Here is a 16,289-nt window from a genome sequence, read left to right as displayed (position 1 = left end):
TATGTACCTCAGAGTTGGTTGACTCTCTGCTCGCTGTTCTCTTCCATAGGCACCGTCCGCTGGGGCATGTGAGGAAATGGCGGCATCCTCCGGTGTACAGACCGCTGGTGGACCTATCGACAATGGAGGAAAGACTTGTGATCATCACCTACAGGCTTGATTGTGCCACAATCCAGGAACTGTGTGCCTAGTTGGAGCCAGACCTGATGTCAGCTATCCGCCATCCCACAGGAATCCCCTCTCAAGTGCAGGTGCTGTCAGTACTCCATTTCCTAGCAAGTGGGTCATTTCAAACAACAGTGGCCATAGCATCAGGGATGTCCCAGCCTATGTTTTCCAAAGTGTTGTCAAGAGTGTTGTCTGCCCTGCTGAAACACATGCGGAGCTACATCGTTTTCCCTCAGGTGGAGGATTTGCCTACAGTGAAAGGTGACTTCCATGCCCTTGGACATATCCCCAACATCATAGGTGTCATTGATGGGACACATGTGGCCTTGGTACCCCCCGCAGGAGTGAACAGGTGTACAGAAACCGGAAGAGTTACCATTCGATGAATGTGCAGATGGTGTGTTTGGCAGACCAGTCCATCTCCCATGTTAATGCCAAATTCCCTGGCTCAGTGCATGACGCTTACATCCTGCGGAATAGCAGCATCCCTTATGTGATGAGGCAACTCCAGAGACACCGGGTGTGGCTATTAGGTGAGCACCTGGACCCAAGTCAGTGGGAATAGTTGTCTGGGTCTGTGGATGTCCCTATGAGTCAGTGTGTGTCTAACAGTTGTCCCTCTCCATTTGCAGGTGACTCTGGTTACCCCAACCTGTCATGGCTACTGACCCCAGTGAGGAATCCCAGGACAAGAACAGAGGAACGCTACAATGAGGCCCCTGGGCGAACTAGGAGGGTTATAGAGCGGACCTTCGCCTTCCTGAAGGCCAGGTTCCGGTGCCTCCATATGACAGGTGGTTCCCTATTCTACTCACCAAAGAAGGTGTGCCAGATCATCGTGGCCTGCTGTATGCTTCACAACTTGGCTTTGCGACTGCAGGTGGTTTTTCTGGAGGAGGATGGTCCAGATGGAGGTGTTGTGGCAGCTGTGGACCCTGTGGACAGTGAAGACGAGGAAGCAGAAGAAGAGGACATCGACAACAGGAGCACGATGATCCTGCAATACTTCCATGGAGACACAGGTAAGAAGACAACACTGCCTGCTACATCTCATTTTAATCCACTACCTCTCATCTGTCTGTCATTTTCACCCAGTGTATGGTCACTGAGTTGTCACTTTCCCTTATGATTTCACAGATGTGGGTCCCACAGTGTGACATCTGCTTTGTTTCCTCATGGACTAGAGCTGTGTGACATAGGTATGTTGACATTACATTTGAATGAGCATTTTGCCACTGTAATTGCTAATACACTATTTCGAAATCACAGACAGACTCCTGATTATTTTGTGCTTTAAGGGTGTTTATTTAAGTGCTCAATATTGGAGGGGGTTGTAAAATGGTGAGGGGTGATGGTAGAGGAATATCCATGGCAGAGTCCAGTCTATTAGTCTCACAGTTGCATTGTCCAAAGGGGCATAGGAAGTGGAGCTGGGGCAGTTTAAGTATGGACAGGGTGACAAGGTAGGACAAAAGGATGACAATCATGGTGGTCTCATTTCTTGGTGGGGTTCTTGGCATCGTTCTCTGTCTTTGTCCTGGATCTCAGGGACCGTTTGCGGGGTGGTTCTCCCTCTGTAGGGGGTGGGGTGCTGGTGTGGTGGTCCTGTGGCGGTGCCTCCTGTCCACTAGCGCCGGCAGAGGGGGTGGGCATTTCATCGCCCAGGCTAGTGTCAGGGGCCCCTTGTTGTGCCACAGTGTCCCTCCTGGTGTTGAGGAGTTCCTTCAGCACCCCTACAATGGTGCCCAGGGTGGAATTGATGGATCTGAGTTCCTCCCTGAAGCCCAAATGCTGTTCCTCCTGCAGCCGCTGGGTCTCCTGAAACTTGGCCAGTACCGTTGCCATCGTCTCCTGGGAATGGTGGTAGGCTCCCATGATGTTGGAGAGGGCCTCGTGGAGAGTGGGTTCCCTGGGCCTGTCCTCCCCCTGACGCACAGCAGCCCTCCCAGTTCCCCTCTGTACCCTGAACCGTGTGCCAACTACCACTGCCCCCAGGTCTCTGGTGTTGTTGGGGTGGTGGGTTAGCCTGGGTTCCCTGTAGTGGTGGACACACTGCTGATTGACGTGTCCTGGGGACAGAGGTATGGGCCCGCTGGGTGGGTGCTGTGCTGGTGTTTCCAGAGGGGGCAAGCTCTGTAGTGGCCTGTGCCAGTGTGAGTGGAACCGACTGTCCCGAGGTCCCAGATGGGCCGGGCTGGTCATCTAGATCCAGTTGGACAGTTGTCATCATTGTGGGCCTCTTCTGTGGGTGTAGTGGACATATCTGGACCCTCCTGTCCGGTGACGTTTGGTAGGGGTCCTGCAGGGGTGTAAAGGCATGATTATTGCATCTGTGTGTGCCATGGTGTGCAATGGGTGGGTGACCGTGTACCCCAGTGCTTGCATTCCTGTGTAGGACCTTGTGTGATGATGGTTTAGGGGGGTGTATGGGTATGTGCAGTGGCCATGCATTGGTGATGGGTGTCCATGCTTTGGTGTTGCATGCAGGGATTACAGGGATTGGTGTTGGGATGGGTGGTTTGTGATATTGGGACATGTGTGAGGAGTAGGAGTGATGGGGGTGAGGACGAGGGTGGGGGTATGTGATGGCATGCAGGTAGGGTGGGGGATGTAATAGTAAAGATTTGACTTACCAGAGTCCATTCCTCCAGCTACTCCTGCGAGGCCCTCAGGATGCAGAATAGCCAAGACCTGCTCCTCCCATGTTGTTAGTTGTGGGGGAGGAGGTGGGGGTCCGCCGCCAATCCTCTGTTCCGCGATGTGGTGTCTTGAGACCACGGAACACACCATCCCCCGTAAGTCATTCCACCTCTTCCTGATGTCATCCTTATTTCTTGGGTGCTGTCCCACTGCGTTGACCCTGTCCACTATTCTTCGCCATAGCTCCATCTTCCTAGCTATGGAGGTGTGCTGCACCTGTGATCCGAATAGCTGTGGCTCTACCCGGATGATTTCCTCCACCATGACCCTGAGCTCCTCCTCAGAGAACCTGGGGTGTCTTTGCCGTGCCATGGGGTGGTGTGGGTGATGTGTGGGGTGGGGTGTGTTGTGATGTGTGGGGTGATATTTAGTGGTGTGTTGTGTGAGGTGCGTGGATGTTGTGTGAGAGATGGTGTTGAGTGCATGTGGATGCTGGTTTGTGGATGGTGGTGTCTCTCTGTGGCCTTCAGTCGCAATTGTGGTCATAGGTGTTTGTGGGTGATATGGGTGTGTGTTTTATATTGTATTGGGTGTGTGGGAGTGGTGTGTGTATGTGTCTCAGGTGTGTGTATTTTGAATTGTCCAATGTGGTAGTGTTTTGTACATGTGTGTGTATTTTGAGCGCAGCAGTGTGTACCGCCAATGGAATACCGCGGTTGAAAGACCGCCGCGTGGATTCGTGGGTCGTGACAGTGTGGGCGTATTCCTGTTGGTGTGACGTGGAGGTTTTGTTATCGTCAGTTTATCACTGACCTTTGGTGTGGCAGACTTGTGTGGGTGTCTAGAGTTTGGTGGATTCCGGCCTTTAGGTCATAATGACCATGGTGGACTTCTGCGGTCGCGGTGGTGTGTTGGCGGTCTTCTGCACGGCGGTATGCGGCTTTTACCGCCAATGTTGTAATGACCCCCATTGTGGTTTACAATGTCAATAGCTCTAACTCTCACAAATGTGAGACCTATTGCATTGCAAAAGCTTGTTTTTCCTATTGCAGGGATTGAAGCCAGAAAGTCAGCGAGTTCCATTGGAATGAATTGAAGAAGTTTCTGCTGGCCTTTCATGGCATCTTCAATTCAAAGGAATAACTTTTAAGATTTTCCTTTGTTTTGCCAACTGTTCCCATCCCTTCCTGAATGGCCATTCCTTGCTAACTGACCACATGTTTACAACATCCCAGCCCTCCTGTGCTAGAGGCTAAGGGCCAGATGTATCAAGCAATTTTGCACTCGCAAACGGTGCGAATCGGCCGTTTGTGAGTGCAAAAACGTGGTCTGCGATGCCTGAAAGGCATTCGCAGACCAAAAATAAGCAATCGCAATTTTTTGCGTTGCGACCTGGTTTTGCCAGTCGCATTTTGCGTTTCGGTATTTCCAGTAGGAAATTGCGAGGCGCAAAATGCGATTCGCAAAATCCAAATCGCAAAGAGATGCATCAAAAAATCGCAAATTGTGATTTTTCGCACAATGGCATTTTGCACATGCAAAATACCATGAACTGAAGCCAGGTGGTAACCAGGTGCAACCTATATAAATAGGCCCAGAATGCCTCAGACTCTTTTCCACAATGGCTGCACTCTACGTCTTGGCGAGGAGGATGAGGATCTTGGCAGGTTTGAGGAGAGGGAGAAGGAGACAGGAGCGCATTTTCAGAGTGCGCATAACTCTTTTTGACCTGACAGAGGAGGAAATATATGAGAGGTATAGGTTGAACTCAGCCATGATACTTGACCTGATAGCTGAGCTACAACCCATACTGCAGCACGCAACACATAGGAGTCATAGCATACCCACCCATGTGCAGGTATTATGCTCCCTACACCTACTCGCCTCAGGGAGCTATCAAGGGGTCATAGCAGCAGCTGGAGGGGTCTCACAGAGTACCCTCTCCAGATTTTTTAATTCTTTCATCAACGCCATGCTGAGCAAACTACAACAGTAAATCAAATTCCCCCACACCCCACAGGAAATACAGCTGACAAAAATAGAGTTTTACCAGATAGCACAGTTGCCCCACGTCCTAGGTGCCATATATGGCACACATGTGGCAATATGTCCACCATCAGCCACAGAGTATGTGTACCGACACCGTAAATACCAACATTCCATGAATGAGTGATATGGTAATAAGGTGATATGCAATGCCTCCTATATCATAACTGATCTCATGGCCAGGTACCCAGGGAGCACACATGATTTGTACATCTTTCGCCACAGCGGCATTCACACAAGACTGCTAGCTGGGGAGTTTGGTGAAGGATATCTACTAGGTAATGTCACTCTGTACACTGGTGCATAGATGGCAAACCCATGTCAGATGGCTCAGTTACTCATCACACCCTCTGTCCCTTCCCTTCCAGGTGACAGTGCCTACGCAGTGCACACCTACATGATGACGCCCTACCTCAATCCTACAACACCAGCTGAATGGAGATACAATGCAGCACACAGGGCAACCTGCAACGTGGTGGAGCGCACATTTGGACTGCTGAAGAGTTGCTTCCGGTGCCTCCACAAAAGTGGAGGGGCACTACAGTACAGTCCAGAGACAACATGTAGAATAGTGGCTGCTTGTGCAATCTTGCACAATATAGCTACAACCAGGGTCATACCTGTAGAAATCAGTGATACTGAATCAGATAAGGATGACAATCCCATACCACCTCTACAGCCAGCAGACAGGACCAGCGCAGCAGAGGGAAGGTAAAGGCTTGCCGACATCACACACAACCATTTCAGACATGAGTATTAATGACACAAATCCACTGACAACTGTACCTGTAGTGTTATAAATTTATTACCTTACGTCAGGTAATGTACGAGTGAGTAATAAATGAAACAGGTGATGTGACAAACGCAAAACAACAAATAACCAGAGTTATGCACTATTTCCTCAGAATGGCAACAGCAGTCTAATGGCAGCAAGAGTCATTTTTTTCTACCACGCACACCACTCGGGTTCCCAGTTACGTCACTGGCACCTCTATTGTCACCTTCAGTGGCAGTGCTGTGCCTGGCACTGCGCCGTCTGGTGTCTCCTGCTGGTACGGCAACACTGCTGAGGCTGGAACTGTCCTCAGTGTCCCCCAGTGCTAGCTCACTTGGAGTGGCTGGTCGTGGTCCCATGATGTGTTCGATCACATTTGTGATCTGAACAAGTCCCTGGACAACATCCCTGCTGCTATGTGCAGCCTCCACTTGCGCAGCCACTGCGCGACGGGCAATCAATGCAGTCGAATTTGCCATCCTGTTAGAGGACCGGCAGTAGCTGCCAAACATTGTCCGTAATCTGCGCTCCTGTCTGCGCTGGCTCACCCTCTCATGACGCAGCTCCTGGCACAGTTCACGGACAGCACTTGTAAGGTCCCTGGTGTCCTGTGAAGCCTGCACCTGTCCCTCACGCAGCTGTACAATATTACCATTGAGTGCATCAAGTTGGCGATGTAGGCCCATCATGTTGCGGTTGTGCTTGCGCAGGTTTCGGTCTAAACCAAGGATCCGCTTATTTTGCAGACGCTGCTGCTGCAACATAGCAGCTTCAAGGCCCCGAATAAGTAGGGACCCTCACCTGCCTCATGCTGTTGTGCCCGGGACTCTGTCGCAATCCTGCGTGGTGCTGTGGTTGGATGACACCTGCCCTCCGGAATCTGGCTGTGCCTGTCTGGTGCTGATGGTGTGCTTGGCCCTTCCTGCTGCTCAACAGAGTTGTTGCTGAGCTCTGGCAGTGGTAGTGGCAGTGCCCTGGGCCTGCGTCGGACAGTCGACATGTGGAGGGGCCCACTGGTGTTGAAATCTGAGGGCAGATGGGTGTCTGTCCCTCCTACACATGCAGATGGTGTGGCTGCTGGGCCTGGCCCACCTGCAACAACAATATGCAGCATGTCAGTTCTGTATGATACATTAGCTGTCAGACAATGGCAAAAAAGGTACAGGTACTGCTCTACACGGTGTTGTGTGTGTTGTGTTACTTTGGGTGTCACTTTACTTAATTACATTGTCGTGCTACTTTCAATTCTAGGTTGTGGACTGCCACTCCCATAATGCATTGTAGTGCTGCTTCTAAGATGTGGACTGGACTACTTCACACACTGTTTCACATTACATGCTAATTCCTAAGGGGCTTTTGTGCATATACTTATACAATAGTGCACCTACCTTGGCTGGTACTCGGTGTGCCGGAGGTGTCGATGTCTGTGACCCCAGTCACAGCTTCAGGGAGGAGTGTGGACTCCACTAGGTCCTCCAATGGTGTTGATGGTGCCTCAGTTGGTGGACCGCCACCTGTACCCCTGGCCTCCGCAAGTCTCCTTGCCACCCTCTCCTTTGCACGGGACCGCAGGTCGTACTACCTTTTTTTGATCTCTTCGATGGTGCGCTGTGCCACTCCAATGGCGCAGATTTTGGACTGTATGTCCAGCCACAGTCTCCTCTTTTCACTCTCAGGCCCCTGGAGTGAGCTTTTTCCAAACAGGCGGTCATGGCTCCTCACCACCTCCTCAGTTAGTACCTCAAGCTCCTGTTTGCTGAATTTCAGCTTGCGCTTCCTTTCAGCCTTCTCCTGTGCTTGGCCTGGGGTGTCCATCCTGGCTCAGGTGTTCTTGCTCCTTCTGAGTGCTGCACTGTGTGGCTGGGCTGCTCTCTCTCAGGATGCTGGTTTGGGTGTGGCACCTGAAACTGCCTGGGATGACTCATTTCCTGCTGGTGATGTCATCAGGCTCCTCCAGGTGTGCATTCTCAAACTTTCTCGCAATTTGCTATTTTTTACCGAGTCGCAAAAAATCGCAGTTTGCGATAATGCAAATTGCGATTCGGTAAATGGGCCTCCCAAACCACAAATAGTGATTTTTAAGAAATCGCTATTTCCGAATCGCAATTTTGTTACATGGCCAATTGCGACTCGGAAATAGCGATTTCTTTAAAATTGCTATTTGCGATTCGCAAGCTCCATTTTTCATACATATGGCCCTAAGTCTTTATCTTCCAGGAGCAGAGTTAGCAACATACAGACAGGGGTGCTTAATAATATCTCAAGTAGGGCTGAGAGGCAAGTTGGTCTAATCCCATTTTCTCTCAGGCAGCACAAAGCACACTTACTTAAAGTTACCTTTTCACTAAAGCTACCAAAAACTACTTTCATTATTTAATTAGAATTTGAAACTGAGTAAAAAATAACTGTTAGTCATTGCTCTAGCAGTTTCTTTGGCAAAGGTCTGAAAAAATATGTTCTTTTAATATCAACGCCTGTTCATGGTAAATGCATAGTGAAACAACTGTTGGAGAAATTTTCACTGTGATGGCATTCTAAAGCAGAAGATGTGCCCAGCAGCTAGACCTAGGGACTTTGGAACTGGGAAACCAGGCTTGAATACCACCCTCAGCTCAACTTCCTTGATTCTGGGAGAATCACTTAATCTCCCTGTTGCCTAAAAAATGTGTAACGTATTTTGGTGCTCATTTAAAGCTATCGTATGCCCTCAGGCCAAGTTCACACTAGAAAAAAACTACAAAAAAAACAAAATATTATTTTTAATTCATAATATGCCACATTAAGCACATAGCACAGGGCGCTTACAAGGCTCACATTAGAGTTGACTTATCTAATGTATAAAAATCAGTTTTCCTACATGGTCAATGCATTTTTCTTAGCCATGTTTCAATGCAGCATTTTTAAACTCCAACCCTGCCAACGCACAATTGTGTTAGCTGGAGCCATGCATTTTTTCATATATGTAGGTGGTATAAAATATAAAAGGGCAATGCAACCCAATACAGCATTTAACTTTCAGTCTATTGGTGCAACTGCTGTGCCAATATACAATGGCCTTACTGAAAAATTGCAACATTAATGATTTAAACCAGTTTTAGAGTATCATTTAAGGAGCAAAGTACATACAGAGGGCTTTAAGTGGCAGTGTCACAGTGCACAGTCCTAATACAAGCACAAATGAGATTGAGAAAAAGGCAAAACATCAGGGGTCACCATACAGAAAAAGCAGTATGTTGAAAGGAATCCTTTCTACTTTTTCCCTTTTACATTCACTGGAATGTACTATGTACTGTGGTTTTGTTCTTGGAGCTAGACCTAAAAAATGAAGGGCCTTTCTGTGACGTGCCAGCCTCACTTACTTTAAACATGGGTGAAAGCCTAAACTGATTTCTGTGGCATTTATTACGTGTAAGAAAACAGGCTTTTTTTGGAAGTTTCCCCATCTTTTTGTCCCATGTTTCGACAACTAGCAGCTGGTTTTCGACTTTGAGAGTGCACTGAGGCCTGCACTCTAGACCTCAGTGTCAGTGTTCTTTCCTTTTTCAAAAGTATATATTAAATTGGATACCCCCCATTGGCATGTGGTGACTTACCTATAGGTCCCTAGTATATGGTACCCAGGTACCAAGGGCATATAGGGCTAGCTGTCCACACAGGAACTGCAGTGCTGGTTTTGCCACTCTGTGTGTGACAAAGTGAAAACATGACTTTCAGCTGCCATTGCATGCTGAAGAGCCTTTGCCACTACCACTAATGTTAATGTCTCTTAACCTTATATGTACATCTCCTCTAAAGCAGGCTTATGTAGCCTTATGGCAAGGAGTTGAATATTGCTAAGACAGACATATATTTATGTTAAGGCTATGCAACGAAGTCCTAATCTGTTGGTGTTTGCTGAGGATGGATGAGTAGGGTAATAAGATAAATAAGGTAATTGCAGAGTTAACTGTTGGCGCTCCAATGCATCTAACTTCTGACAGAGTCTACCTAATCTTATCACATAAGGTATCACATTAAAGGGGGTGTCACTTGTGACTCAATGGTGCAGTCTACGTTTATGCCAACTTTAATGCTGGCCACTTTTGTGAAAGTAGCCATGCTTTGATCCAGCTAGTCCAGTGACTTCTCAGAGACAGGTTTCTGTCCGCCTAGGGAGACATGTGTATGACTCCCAGACTGAGGACAAAGGCTATTGCTACATTGAAGGTGTGACCCCCACCCACAGGATGGGCTGCAAAGGTTGTTAGCCCAAAAGGCAGGCATCAAAAGATTATGCCTCCTTTGAAGCGCCGCTATCACAACATTACCAAGCAGTAAGCCCTTTGTTTGCCCTAGACAGGGTAGAGCCAGGGCAAAAGGAGGGAAAACCGGTTTTAGAACTAATTTTCCATGGCGGTGCTGCCCATGGTAGCCACACCCCTAGGAGTGGGGTACCAACATCCTCAAACTCGAGGAAGATCTCTGCGATGTTGATTGTGGTCTGCAAAGTGCACGCTGGATAGCCAGATGTCACACATCACCGGAACTCTGTCGCCAGCTAGTGGGGGACCTACTAGGCCATTGGCTAGTGACCAAGTTGTCTCTTTGGAGCACTTTACTGAGCTATAATGGGCACCCCTGGTACCCTATAAGTTAGTACGTGCTGAATTTGGACCAAGGACAAGAAGAAGACCTCTCTTCACCCTTTAAAATTGCACGGAGAGAGGCCGCGGTACCGGAGCAACTGCACTTACTGCACACTGGGCTAGTGGTGTTTGCACCCCGTTCTTTGTTCATGGCCCAGGGAAAAGTTGATTTCTGGCCCCAGTCCAATACAGAATCTCCAAGGATTAGTTGGCTGCTCCCTGGCACCCGCTCCAGGGACACAAGAGCAGAAGAACCCAAAATAACAGAGTGGCAGCGACTGTGGACGTTTTCTTGATGCCAGTCACTCTGCCAACCAACTAAGGAATCTGAGACAGCCAAAGTCTGCACCTAAGTCTGCTAGATCCAGGAGAGCTGTCAGGGACCAGATTAATTGAACTGGACAAGGACGTCTGCACTGGAACTGCTATGATGCAAGAGCTAAAGGTCTACATCTGCTGCCCTTTGACCCTGCGTAGAAGACTTTGTGAGACCCTGAGAACAATGGTCGGAGTTGCCTCTACTCACCTGTGGACCGAGGACTTGGCCAGACTTCATCCCCATGGACCGTGGAGCCTTAGTAGCATCCTTTGAGCACCTTTAAGCCTGTAACATGTGGTACTTGCTTCTAGGACACTGTGGTGGCTTGGTAACCATACAAAGTTTTCATTCCAGACTCCTAGACTTCTATCCTGGTGGATTTGGTGGCCCACCTCGGGTCACAGTTGCCAAACTCAGTGAAACAAACGTTTTCCAAAATTTGCCATTGCTTATTTGCACTTGATGTTAATATTTTTAAAGTACTCAAGAACTTTCAAAATTCATAGGAATATGCACTATTTTGATAATTTGTTGTAGTGTCTCTTTCTTGTTTGGTGACTTTCTTATTTTATGGTTTGGTGTTGTTAAATGCTTTAGACATTGTTCCCGTGCAAAGCCCTGCTGCTCTGCTGCTCAGTGCCATAGGTACCAAAAGGTTGAGCAAATATTGAGCACAATTCATAAACTGTAATTCTAAGATCAAATAATTTAGGAAAATGGCCTACGCCAGCTAGCCATTCATTGGCTGACCCACATAACTATAAATGAGGGCCTTTGTCATTTTAGTGGCAAAGTCTGGTCTTTGATTGCTGAGTCAGCAATGATCTATTAACCCATCATGGGGTGTCCTAAGGTGAGTTGAGCCTTAGGGCCATTAATTAGACACTGGCACAATCCCAATGAGGTAGTTTGCTTACAATGAACAACATTTAAATGGCCCAGACTTGCAGGGTATTAGTAATTCTGCATTTTACATGCTCATGTCTGCCATGTCTCATGTGTCATGTACAAGCAGGGAAAATTAGTGATGCTTGTCCTGCTCTCAGTAGCTTGGAAGGGTCATCAATGTGACCTGTTGATCCTTGGGCAGAATAGCTTCCAGGTGAGAGGTTTACATCTGCAGAGTCAATAGAAGGTCCACCTGGTTAGCCTAGTACTACCCCGAACTCTAAATAGAGTGAGGGAGTCATGAGTTTGGCCGGGCAGAAGCACTGTCAATATGCAGTGGTGCCCCCACTCTACTAAATGCTAAATTAAGTTGTAAGTGTTCTTTAGGTACAGAGGTGCACAAATCCAACATAATGACTAAGAGCCTTATTTACAGTCTAGTGAGCAGGATACTCCATCACACAAATATCACTTGCCATCTCAGCTGTATTACAAGCGCATTATAAGGCATGATGGATGGGGTATCTGTCATGGTTAAATGGAGTATCCCATCTGCCAGTCATTAAATGAATCCCTCAGTATAGACGGATGCAGACTACTCATCTACATTTTGAATAAATCAAGAGAAACAATCTCCAACATACTTTGCATGAGAGAAGTCCTCAGAGCAGAAAATAAACAAAAACAATCCAATTCAACACCCAAGGCTGAAGGGAAAATCTCACCAGGAACTCCTGCTAATCTTAGGATTTTGCATTTCATGCAATAGGCTCAACACTAACAGCTACTGACAGGGACATAGTGATACAACCCTCTGCAGCTAGCAAGCCATTTCTTTTCCTAGCTGTTCTGCTGCATGTGGTGATTGAGCCCTAACATTCTTGCATTACCCTTCTATTGCATTAGTGCATTAAGCCACACTGTCTGCCTCACATGGATTTTAGATGGATGTCAACAGCAAAATGAAAAGTGGAGAGCGGCATCATTCTGGGTTCAATGGCTATTCTCAAAGAATAACTGACCTATTTGTTTCACTAATATGTATCCCATTGCAAATGTACTTTTAGTACTTGTGTCTATGGGAAGATTTGGACATAATAAATCATTTAACATGATAATGGCAGGAAAAATTCTAATATTGAAACAGTTTGCTTGTAAGTATTGGGGAGAAGCTGCTGGATATAAGTATAGAATCCAGGCTTGCAAATGCTGCGTTGGAGTTGCTGGATTGAATTTATTAGAGCTTGAAAACCGCAAGAGGGGTGAGGTCAGGAGCCTTTGCTGGTTTGGGCTCCATGAGGCAGGATGTCTTCACCTAGAAGGAATGTCTAGATTTGGGCTGGTTAGGGTTCTGGGTGGCTGGATACCTTTACCATCTGTAGATGTGGGTCCTGTGCTGACGGTGCCATGGGATTCAACCTGCAGATGAGGCCCAACAGGGGTAAAAACATCTTGGGATTGTTTCTGCTCTCATTTGGAAGGGCCATGGCATGGCAAATCAGGCTGAACTGTTTCTATTCACTGGACAAAGGTTGATTTTCATAAGGTTGATTCCTTCCCGGAGTGGTGTAGTGGTCAAACAACTGAGGAATGAGAATTTGTCTAGAGAGTCTGATTGTGGCTGAGAATTTTCTAAGTTTTTCACTGATCACTGTTTGTTGTATTATTGCCCCCTACACCACCCGGAGATCTGCGAATGTCGTAGCTTTCCAGACATACTACTGTCGATATTCATGAATACCAAAAGTACCAAATCTACAGCTGTTCGTAGCAGTACTTATATGGGTGTAGATTTGCAACTTTTTGTTAACTTCTGCAGTGGCTGGAGCTCTTTAAAAAGATCTGAGTCTTTAGTGCTGTATAAAAAGAGCTGAGTCATACATGCTCTGTTTAAGAGAGTACCCATTTTTTCTAAAATTGCAATATATACTTTTTATGTTATGGTATGTTATGTAACATTATGTTATTTTATGTTAAAGGGCATTTATAAAGTGCAAAGATAAGCAGGAGGTCCCTTGGCACTATCACATCAAAGTGAGTAGCATAGAAGTTGAAAGATCATACATAAGTGTCAAAGGCCTGCTTAAAAAGCCAGGTGTTTAAAGCTTTCCTAAATGAGTCCAGTTCCATGATTGATCGAGGGTTAGCCGGCGGAATGGTCTATTCCCTTGGGGCAAATGTCAAAAATCTACACCCTGAAGTCCTTAAGGGCCACATGTACATAGCTTTTTGCACCTCGCAAACTGCGAATTTGGCTGTTTGTGATGTGCAAAAAGCACTTCCCGATGAACAAACCCAGTTTTGCGATTCGGTAACATTGTTACCGAGTCGCAAAATGGGTTTGCGACTGTGAAGCGTGGTTCTTCTATGGAGGAAGGCACTCTGCGAGGTAAGTTTTCAAAGCAGGGAAAACACGACCGACACCGGCAGTATCCAGTAACCGACTTTCCACCACATTCCATTACCTCATAACTTTCCCTTAAGCCTTGTGCACATCATTCTAAGCACGGACACAGATAACTTACAGATCCAACACATCTTCTCCCTTAACAAAGATTTGATACTAAAGCAACAAAGAAAGCATTGTTACAAATTCAAAATAACAAAGCATATTTAACCAATTCTAACCCATACTTGACCTTGATACTGCAAAACCACTCCATGCTCAATACATTTCGTAATCCTGCACCCATGCTGGTTTTTTCCTTACCCTGACAAATTTGCTACTGTCCGCCAACACACATTCTTCCTCACACAGCACACTGGACTTCTTACTACACCAATTATTGTGCTGCACAGAAACTCTGTCCTTATTCCACCACTTACAATCCTCAATTTAACCCCTCTCTCCTTCACACACACAACTTTCCTGGGATTCAAAAACTTAGAACAACCCTTCCTAATTATACCCGGCAACCTAATCCTTACCCAATCACCTACACTCACACGCACACCCTTAGTTTCCTTCTTAGACACATACTTATCCTGATCCTGTGCCCGATTAGCATCCACCATCACACGCTTATTCTTAGACATATCCAAACTACCCATCCAAGAACGAACCAACTTGCTACCGGCCTCCCTACCCGTAAGCAGAGCAAACGGAGACAATCCTGTAATCTTGCTAGGAGTGGTACGTAACGCCCACATCAAATCTTCTAACTCACTTTTCCAATTCAAACCATTCACTAATGACAACTGCACATTATCCTTGATTACTCTGTTCAACCTTTCCAGTAAACCATTACTTCTCGGATGATAGAAAGAAGTAGTGACATGCTTGATACCCCACGCATCCATAAATTCCTTGAATTCTTGGGATGTAAACTGAACCGCATTATCCGATAAAATTTCAGCAGGAACACCTTCTCTTATAAACAAATCCTTTAAAAACTTTGTCACACCCTTAGTATTGACTGCGCTGACAAACTTGACCTCAGGCCATCGAGAATAATAGTCCATCAAAACAATTCCATACTTGGTATTTTCCTTAAGAATATTCATAGGTCCAACAATATCCACACCAAGTTTTACCCAAGGCTTATCAGGTACTGGGACAGCTTCTATAGGATTTGGAACAGTCACCTGAGACTTATCACTCAAAGCACAAGCCATGCACCCTCTCATCCAATGCTCCACATCTCTGTCAAGACCAGGCCACCAAAAGGTTTCTCTTACCCGTCTCTTCATAGCACTCATACCAACATGCCCTTCATGTGCCAGATCCAAAACCCTAGAACGCAAACATTGGGGCACAACCAACAAATTTACCCTCCTCAAAACACCTTCAACAGAACTTAACTCACCAAATACTTCTTTGAATGCCAGCAAGGACTCATAGACCTTCCCTTGCGGCTATCCTTCACTTAACAACAAAATTAGGTCCTGAAGTACCTCATTTCGCCCTACAGCTTCCTTCCACTCCTCTTCCTTGATACATACCTTTTCATCAAATACACTATACATTACAACCTCTAAATCATCACCTAAGGAGACTTCATCATCACACATTGCAGGTAACCTCGATAAACAATCTGCAAAGATATTTTTTGCACCAGGAATATATTCCAGACTGAAATTAAATCCTAATAACCTAAAGTACCACTTAGCAATTCTGGGCGTTGCTCTACACGCACCTTTTGTTGTAAATAAATTGATCAAAGGTTTATGATCCATGCGTAACGTGAATTCCGCTCCCACAAGTATTTTTTGAAATAACTCACACCCCACCAACAAGCCAACACCTCACGCTCAATGACAGAATACGTAGCCTCTGCTCCAGATAATGCTCTCGAAGCAAACATCACGATCTCCTCCCTACCATTCCTGGCTTGCAACAATATGGCTCCCAATCCATGCTGACTAGCATCAAATATAACTATGCACTGATCACATGTATCAAATGGCTTAAGGGGAATTGAATTAGCAATAGTCTCCTTAATAGCAGCAAACTTTTCATCCAGCTCACATGTCCATTCAAATTTATCTTTTTTTACCAACAATCCACGCATACATTTTGTCGAATCCGCACATTTTGGTATAAATCTAGCAAAGAACTCCAACATGCCAAAAAACGACTTCAACTGATCCTTATCCTTTGGAGTCAGGAAATTCCTGATTGCCTTCACCAGACTCTCTTTAGGTTCCACACCTCTGTCAGACAGTTTGTACCCCAAATAGTCCACACACTCCACCCCAAACTTACATTTACTGACTTTCAAAGCAACACCTTTAGCCTTCAAAATGCTCAGCACAATCGCCAAAGTTTCATCATGTTCCTTCACATCTTTTCCATAAACCAAAATATTGTCTTGAAAACATACAACCT

The sequence above is a fragment of the Pleurodeles waltl genome, chromosome 11 (assembly GCF_031143425.1).
Source record: "Pleurodeles waltl isolate 20211129_DDA chromosome 11, aPleWal1.hap1.20221129, whole genome shotgun sequence".
Lineage (NCBI taxonomy): Eukaryota > Metazoa > Chordata > Amphibia > Caudata > Salamandridae > Pleurodeles > Pleurodeles waltl.
Note: the sequence above shows the minus strand (reverse complement) of the source record.